Here is an 8,583-nt window from a genome sequence, read left to right as displayed (position 1 = left end):
ATCGAACAACTGTAACTCCACAAAGGACACCTGCACAGCAGGCAGGCAAGATGAAGAGTCTCACTATTGATTTGACCTAAAGGTGGGCAAATTGCGCGAGCAGGGGAGGAGAGAAGGAAGAAGTACGTGGACGGAGCCGCGCTGGCGCAGAACGAAGACCTAGCTCAGTACTCCAAGCTCGCTGCATCCCGGACCTACCACAGCTGTGGGAGAGGGAAGAATTCAGACTGGTAGGGCTCCTCTTATGGCCCACAGGAATGAAGGGACAGGATATTACATGACTAAACCCAACGCTCACAGCAGAGACCTCAGAGTAAAGACGGAGGGAAGAAGGCTAAAAACGGTTGTTTAAGCTCTCACTGCCGAGCAGAGAATGGAAGACTTAGGCACTGAGACTAGCCGCCCCCTCCAAACCCTCCCAGAGCTGACCCTACCCCCACCTACACAGTACTAGAAGTGGAACAGTAGCAGTGTCAGATCAAAAGAACAGAATGTTTGCAGTTCTGAGAACTGTGGTCCACAGACACAGATTCGCTGCTAACTAGATCCAGCAAAGGGGAGGGAGCTGTGGAAGCAGGACAGGCTGTGGTTGTGGTCCCCACCATTGCTCTGGGCCACCTCTCAAAATTCACCCCAACGCTGTTCCCACCTATCTGGGCGGATCCCTGCAGGAGTAAACAGAACTGCTGAAACACACAGGATCTGACTCTGGTTCAGGAAGAGCTTTGGAAATTCAAAAGCTCTCCGCATCCCCATAAGGATGTGGTGCCCTATGACGCAGGTGAACTATTAACAGAGGATAAGCCCATCTTCCAGGGAATCCCCCCTTTGTGTGAGAAGCTGGAATAGTGCAGAGAAAACATAACAGTACAGTGTGAGACAGAGAAAAAGGCTGCAGTTGGAGAGAAAATAAAACATTCTACAAACACATACTGGAAAACAAAAGAAAGACCTGTCAACCTTTTTCAGAACCCACTCCTGTAGATGTATAGGAAGATAAATAATAAATCATTAATTGCAATGAATAACCAAGGCACCAAGACAGCTCATAAAGAAATGGAAACGTCTCCAGAAAAGGAAATTAAAGATATGGAAATATGTGACTTAAATGACAGAGAATTCAAGATTGCGTTTCTGAAAAAACTCAACGAGATACAAGGAAACACGGAAAGGCAGTTTAATGAACTCAGAAACACAATCAAAGAACACCACAAACGTTTTTACCTAAGAGATTGAAATTTTAAAAAAGAACACAATTAAATTTCTGGAGATAAAGAATTCAATAGAAGAAATGAAGAATGAAATAGCCAGCTTAGGTAGTAGAATTGACCAGATGTAGGAAAGAATCAGTGACATTAAAGGGTGGGGGGTGGGAGATGAGGGTATGGGGGATCGAATATATGGTGATGGAAGGAGAACTGACTCTGGGTGATGAACACACAATGGGATTTACAGATGATGTAATACAGAATTGTACACCAGAAATCTATGTAATTTAATAACAATTTCACCACAATAAATTTAATAAAATAAAATTTAAAAAAGATAGAAACCTGGAAATGACACGAATGGAAGAAGGAAGCAACTTGAGACTTAATAGAAATGAAAGAACTCTACAAGAACTTTCTGACTCCATCAGAAAGAGCAATATAAGAATAATGGGCATACCAGAAGGAGAAGGAAGAGAGAAGGGAACAGAGAGTATATTCAAACAAATAGTTAATGAGAACTTCCCAAACTTGTGGAAAGAACTGGATCCTCGAATCTAAGAAGCAAATAGAACACCTAATTATCTTAAACCCAACAGGCCTTCTCCAAGGCACATTGTATTGAAGCTGTCAGAAATCAACGACAAGGAAAGAATCCTAAAGGCAGACAGGGAATAGAAGATGGTAACCTGCAAAGGAAAGCCCATTAGATTATCATCAGATTTCTCAGCAGAAACTCTACAAACCAGTAGGGAATGGAACCAAATATTCAAACTATTGAAAGAGAGAAATTATGAGCCAAGAATAATATACCCAGCAAAGATATCCTTTAGATATGAAGGAGGAATAAAGACCTTTTCAAACAAACAGAAGCTGAGGGAATTTTCTAATACAAGACCTGAACTACAAGACATACTAAACGAGTCTATTCGACCACCATCAACAAGGACAATTTGTGGCAACCAAAACATAAAAGGGGGTGAGTAAAGGCCTGAACTGGAATACGGGAATGGAGAAAGTAGGCATGATGAAGAAAATGGAATACTCTAAATATCAAACTTTCTTTTACATAAACTTAAGGGTAACCACACACAGAAAAATCCAGAACTGAAATATGTACTGTGATAAAAGAAGAAACAAAGGGAAACATCATAGAATACCACCACAGAAAAAAACAGACAACAACAAAAAGGCAAAGAAACAATGGAGACACAGTCTTACAAGAAAACTGAAGATAGAATGACAGGAAATCCTCACATATAAATAATCATCGTAAATGTAAATGGACTGAACTCACCAATAAAAAGGCACAGAGTAGCAGATTGGATCAAAAAAACTAAACCCAACCATATGCTGTCACCAAGAGACACATCTCAGCTACAATGACAAGCATAGACTCAAAGTGAAAGGGTGGAAATTGACACTCTATGCAAATGATATTTAGAGAAAATCAGGTGTAGCTATACTGATATAAGATTAAACAGTCTTCAGTATGGAAAAGGTAACAAGAGACAAAGATGGACATTTCATAATGGTAAAGGGCACTATACAACAAGAAGACATACCAGTCATCAAAATTTATGCCCCCAATCAGGGAGCACCGAAATATACCAAGCAACTACTAACAGAACTAAAGGGAGAAATTGACGAAAACACAATTATACTAGGCTACCTAAATACCTCATTGACAGCTATGGATAGATCATCCAAAGAGAATATAAATAAGGAAATTTCAGCAATAAATGACACACGAGATGAAATGGACATAATTGACATTTATAGAGCACTTCATCCTAAAACATCAGACTATACATTTTCTTCTAGTGTACATGGAACATTCTCAAGGATAGACCATATACTGGGATATAAAACGAACCTCAGCAAATTTAAGAAGATTGAAATCATACCAAACATATTCTCTGTTCACAAGGCTTTGAAATTGGATATCAACTGCAAAAAGAAAGCAGGAAAAACCACAAATACATGGAGATTAAACAACATACTTTTAAAGATCCACCGGGTCGAAGAAGAAATTAGAGGAGAGATAAAAGATACATAGAAACAAAGAAGAATGAAAATACATCCTACCGAAAGTTTTGGGATGCAGTGAAAGCACTTTTAAGAGGGAAATTTATATCATTACAGGCATATCTCAAGAAACAAGAAAAATCCCAAATAAATAACCTCACGGTACACCTTAAAGAACTAGAGAAAGAAGAACAACTGAAACCCAAGGTCAGCAAAGAAAGAAATCATGAAAATCAGAGCAAACTAAATGAAATAGAGAACAAAAAGACAATAGAAAAAACTAATGTGACAAAGAGCTGGTTCTTTGAAAAGATTAGCAAAATTGACAAACCCTTGTCTAGGCTCACTAAGATAGATAAAAAGAGAGAACACACTAATAAACAAAATCAGAAATGAAAAAGGGTAAGTTATCACGGATGCCACAGAAATACAAAGGATCATCCAAGAATACTATGAAGGTCTAAATGCCACCAAATTCAATAACCCAGGAGAAATGGACAAGTTCTTAGAAACATATAGCCTTCCTAGGCTGAACCATGAAGAAGTGGAAAATCTAAACAGACCGATCACCAGTAACGAAATTGAATCAGTCATCCAAAACCTTCCCAAAAGCAAAAGTCCGGGACTGGATGGCTTCATTAGTGAATTCTACCAAACCTTCAAAGAGGATCTAATACCAATCCTACTCAAACTCTTCCAAAAAATTGAAGAAGAGACAGTACTCCCTAACTCATTTTATGAGGCCAACATTACCCTGATACCAAAACCTGGTAAGGACAACACAAAAAAAGAGAACTACAGACCAATATCTCTGATGAATACAGATGCAAAAATCCTAAACTGAATTCTAGCAAATCGAATGCAACAATGCATTAAAAAGATTATTCATCACGTCCAAGTGGGGTTCATCCCAGGGCACAAGGACGGTTCAACATCCACAAATCCATCAATGTGATACATCCCATAAACAAAATAAAGGACAAAAACCATATGATTATATCAATTGACGTAGAAAAGGCATTTGACAAGATACAACATCCATTTATGATTAAAACACTTAATAAAATAGGTATAGAAGGAAAATACCTTAACATAATAAAGGCCATATATGACAAGCCCTCTGCTAATCTCATAATTAACGGTGAAAAGCTGAAGCCCTTTGCTCTACGTTTAGGAACACGACAGGGCTGTCCCCTATCACCTCTGTTTTTCAACATAGTGTTGGAAATCCTCGACAGAGCAATCAGGCAACGGAAAGAAATAAAAGGCATCCAAATTGGGAATGAAGAAGTTAAATTATCACTCTTTGCAGATGACATGATGCTATATATAGAAAACCCTAAACACTCCACCAAAAAGCTATTAGAAACAATCAACAAGTAGAGTAATGTGGCCGGCTACAAAATCAATGTACAAAAGTCCATTGCTTTCCTATATACTAACAATGAAATCTCAGAAAAAGAAATTCAAAAAACAATTCCTTTTGCAATTGCAACAAAAAGAATAAAATACCTAGGAATAAACTTAACCAAGGATGTGAAAGACCTGTATGCTGAAAACTACAAGACATTTTTAAAAGAAATTGAAGAAGACACAAAGAAATGGAAAGACATTCCATGCTCATGGATTGGAAGAATCAACATAGTTAAAATGGCCATATTACCCAAAGCAATATATGGATTTAATGCAATCCCCATCAAAATCCCAATGGCTTCTTTATCTATTCATCTATCGAAGTACATTTTGGTTGTTTCCATGTCTTGGCCACTGTAAACAAAGCTGCAATGAACATTGGAGCACACGTGGCTTTATCTCTAAATGTTTTCAGATTTTTTGGGTAGATACCCAGGAGAGGGATTGCTGGGTCATATGGCAATTCTATTCGCAATTTTTTGAGGAGCCTCCACACTGCCTTCCATAACGGCTGCACCAATCTGCCTTCCCACCAAAAGTGTATGAGGGTTCCTTTTTCTCCACAGCCTCTCCAACACTTGTTACTATTTGTCTTGTTGATGATAGTCATTTTGAGTGGGGTGAGGTGATATCTCATTGTGATTTTTATTTGCATTTCTTTGTTGATTAAATAATTATCAAAACTCAACATTTAAAACAAATCCAATTAGAAAATGGGCAAAATACATGAACAGAGATGTCACTGAGGAGGATAATATTGATGGTACATGAATACATGAAAACATATTCAGCATCATTAGCCATTAGAGAAATGCAAATAAAACTACAATGAAAAAAATCACTACACACCTAGCAGAGTGTCTAAAATAAAAAATTGTGACAACACTAAATGCTGAAAAAGATACAGGATACTAATACACACTCATATGTTGCTGGTGGGAATGTAAAATGGTATACTTTGGAAACAGTTCAGTAGTTCCTCAACATATTAAATATAAAGTTCCTATATGACCCTAGTTTATATAAATGAGCCAAAGATGGCCTCAGTATATTGGCCCTATGTTCTATATTTTCTCAACGCATGCCAGATCCCATTAGCTCAAACGCCCACTGGCACCAAGCTCTAATTTTTATGCATCTTATTGTTTTAAATATGGCCCAAACTAGCGGATTTTTAGCCATTAGGAGCCTGCTTGCTTTGCATACCTCAAAAAACTGCATGCAGCATCTGCTAATCATAGATAAGATAAACTCTGGGGCCATAAAGCCCCCAAGCTACTGTTGTCTTTTAGAGCTCTCTGACCCAGAGACTCCCCACCATACTGCTGAATGACATCACCTAGATATGTAAGCTCCTTCTCAGATTCTCCTCTCCCCATGAGGTTCCCATACCCTCCTCCCACTTAATAAAATAAAAAGGGGAAATGATGTAAAGGAAGATGATGTAAAGGTAGCTATGTGATGATGTAGGTAGAGATAGTACTGATGTAGCTACAAGCCAAGGATTGCCAGCCATCACCAGAAGCTAAAAAGAGAGTAGGAAGGCTTCTACCAAGACAGTCTCATAGGGAGCATGGCCCTTGATTTTGGACTTCTAGTCTCGGGAACTGTGAGACAATAAATTCCTGTTGTTTTAAGCCACCAACTTTGTGGTACTTTGTTATGGCAGCTCTAGTAAACTAATACACATGGAATATTACTAAGCAATAAAAGAAATGAACTCTTGATAAAGACAATTTAGAGAATTATGCTGAGTATAAGGAAAGCCAACCCCCAAAGGTTATATATTGTATAATGCCATTTAAATATCATTTTTTAAATTTATTTTTTAAATTTATTGGGGTGACAATTGTTAGTAAAATTACATAGATTTCAGGTGTACAATTCTGTATTACATCATCTATAAATTCCATTGTGTCTTCACCACCCAGAGTCAGTTCTCCTTCCATCACCATATATTTGATCCCCCTTACCCTCATCTCCCACCCCCCACCCCCCTTACCCTCTGGTAACCACTAAACTATTGTCTGTGTCTATGAGTTTCTGTTTCTCATTTGTTTGTCTTGTTCTTTTGTTGTTTTGGGTTTATATACCACATATCAGTGAAATCACATGGTTCTCTGCTTTTTCTGTCTGACTTATTTTGCTCAGCATTACACTCTCAAGATCCATCCATTTTGTCACGAATGTTCCTATATCATCTTTTCTTACTGCCGAATAGTATTCCATTCTGTATATATACCACAACTTCTTTATCCATTCATCTATCGAAGGACATTTTGGTTGTTTCCATGTCTTGGCCACCGTGAACAAAGCTGCAATGAACATTGGAGCACACGTGTCTTTATCTCTAAATGTTTTCAGATTTTTTGGGTAGATACCCAGGAGAGGGATTGCTGGGTCATATGGCAATTCTATTCGTATAAATATCATTTTTGAAATGACAAAATTTTAGAAATGAGGGGCAGGTTAAGGTTACAAGGGTTTAGGGACTGGGCGGGTAGATGGGGTGGGAGGGGTGTGGGTATGGCTATAAAAGGGAAACACAAAGGGTCCTTTGGAAGTATTCCATATCTTGACTATGGTGGTGGTGGATGCATGAACCTACATTAAGTGATAAAATTTTATAGAACTTAACACACAAATGCAAATGAGTACAAGCAAAATTGAGAAAATTGGAAGAAAATCAGTGAATTGTATGTGAATATCCTGGTTGTGATATTACATTATGGTTTTGTAAAATGTTACCATTTGGGGAATTGAGCAAAGTGTCAGTGGGTTTCTCAATTATTTTTTACAACTGCATGTGAACCTACAATTATCTCAATAAATTTTTCAATTAAAATAAAGCATCACTTGCCTGTTAAGAACAGATTTTGAAGGGTAAGGGTGAAAGAAGAAACAGCTATTAGGAAACTTTTGAAGAAATCCAGGGGAGAAATGGACAGTGGCTTCAACTAGGGTTATAGCAGAAGGGTAGAAGCAGTATGGGTAGTTGGATTCCAGATATATAGTATTTTTAAGGTAGAACTAAGAGACTTTGCTGATAGAGGCATGTGGTATGTGAGGGAAAGAGAAGTGTCAAGGATGACTTCAAGTTCTTAAGATAGAGAAAACTGTTCGTGGAGAAAGCTGTAGGTGGAGAGGGTTTGGCAGTAGAGTGAGGGTAAGGGATTAAGATAGTTAAGATAGGGGACTGGATATCATCAAGAGAATAATTGCAGGTAGAGAAAAGGGAATAAAACTAAGAACTGAGACTTCAAAGGTTCTCAAAGTGCCTGAAAAAGGCATCTCAAAACACATAGGTTACCCAGCTATAAAAGTAGGAAATATTCAAGTGTGTAGATTCATAGACTAATTGCTATAAAGAGTCTGCAGCTCACATGCTGAAGGTTATTGGGCTAGGATATCTTGAATGGGGACATGAGCCTCATGACTTGAGTTCATGTGCCACCCAAGAAACACGGGAGCAAAAGTACCCTCCCTCCCCCCAAAAAAAACAAAAACAAAAACAAAAAACCCTCAATGTGGGGAGCCATGGTTACAGGTGACTCCGAGCCTTATAGAATGGCCCGGTTTATGCTTAACCTGTTTCCTCCCCTGAGGCATTGTCTCTGCCTGCACCTGGGGGGTGCTTGCAGGCTGATGAGGAATGTGGGAGCGGCCAGTTCCCGGACACAGAAGACTGATGGCTATCAGGGTAATTGATAGGATAATTACTTTTGGGAGTTTCAGTGATTTTGTATCCTCTATGTAAAAGTTAAAAATTTACATTTGCTAAGGTAATGCATACTTTCTTTGTTAAGTTGCACGTACTCAAACTGTATATATTGGTGAAGAAGAATAAACTCGGGGCTTCAGCATCACTGGAGACCGATCGATCGCATCATCTTTTGTGTGAGTGTCTTTTATTCATTCCCACTCCCCCATTTAG

This window comes from Rhinolophus sinicus, chromosome 18 (genome assembly GCF_057876585.1).
Source record: "Rhinolophus sinicus isolate RSI-liver-muscle chromosome 18, RSI-T2T, whole genome shotgun sequence".
Taxonomy (NCBI): domain Eukaryota; kingdom Metazoa; phylum Chordata; class Mammalia; order Chiroptera; family Rhinolophidae; genus Rhinolophus; species Rhinolophus sinicus.
The sequence above is the reverse complement of the archived record's forward strand: the minus strand, read 5'-3'. Positions refer to the sequence as shown.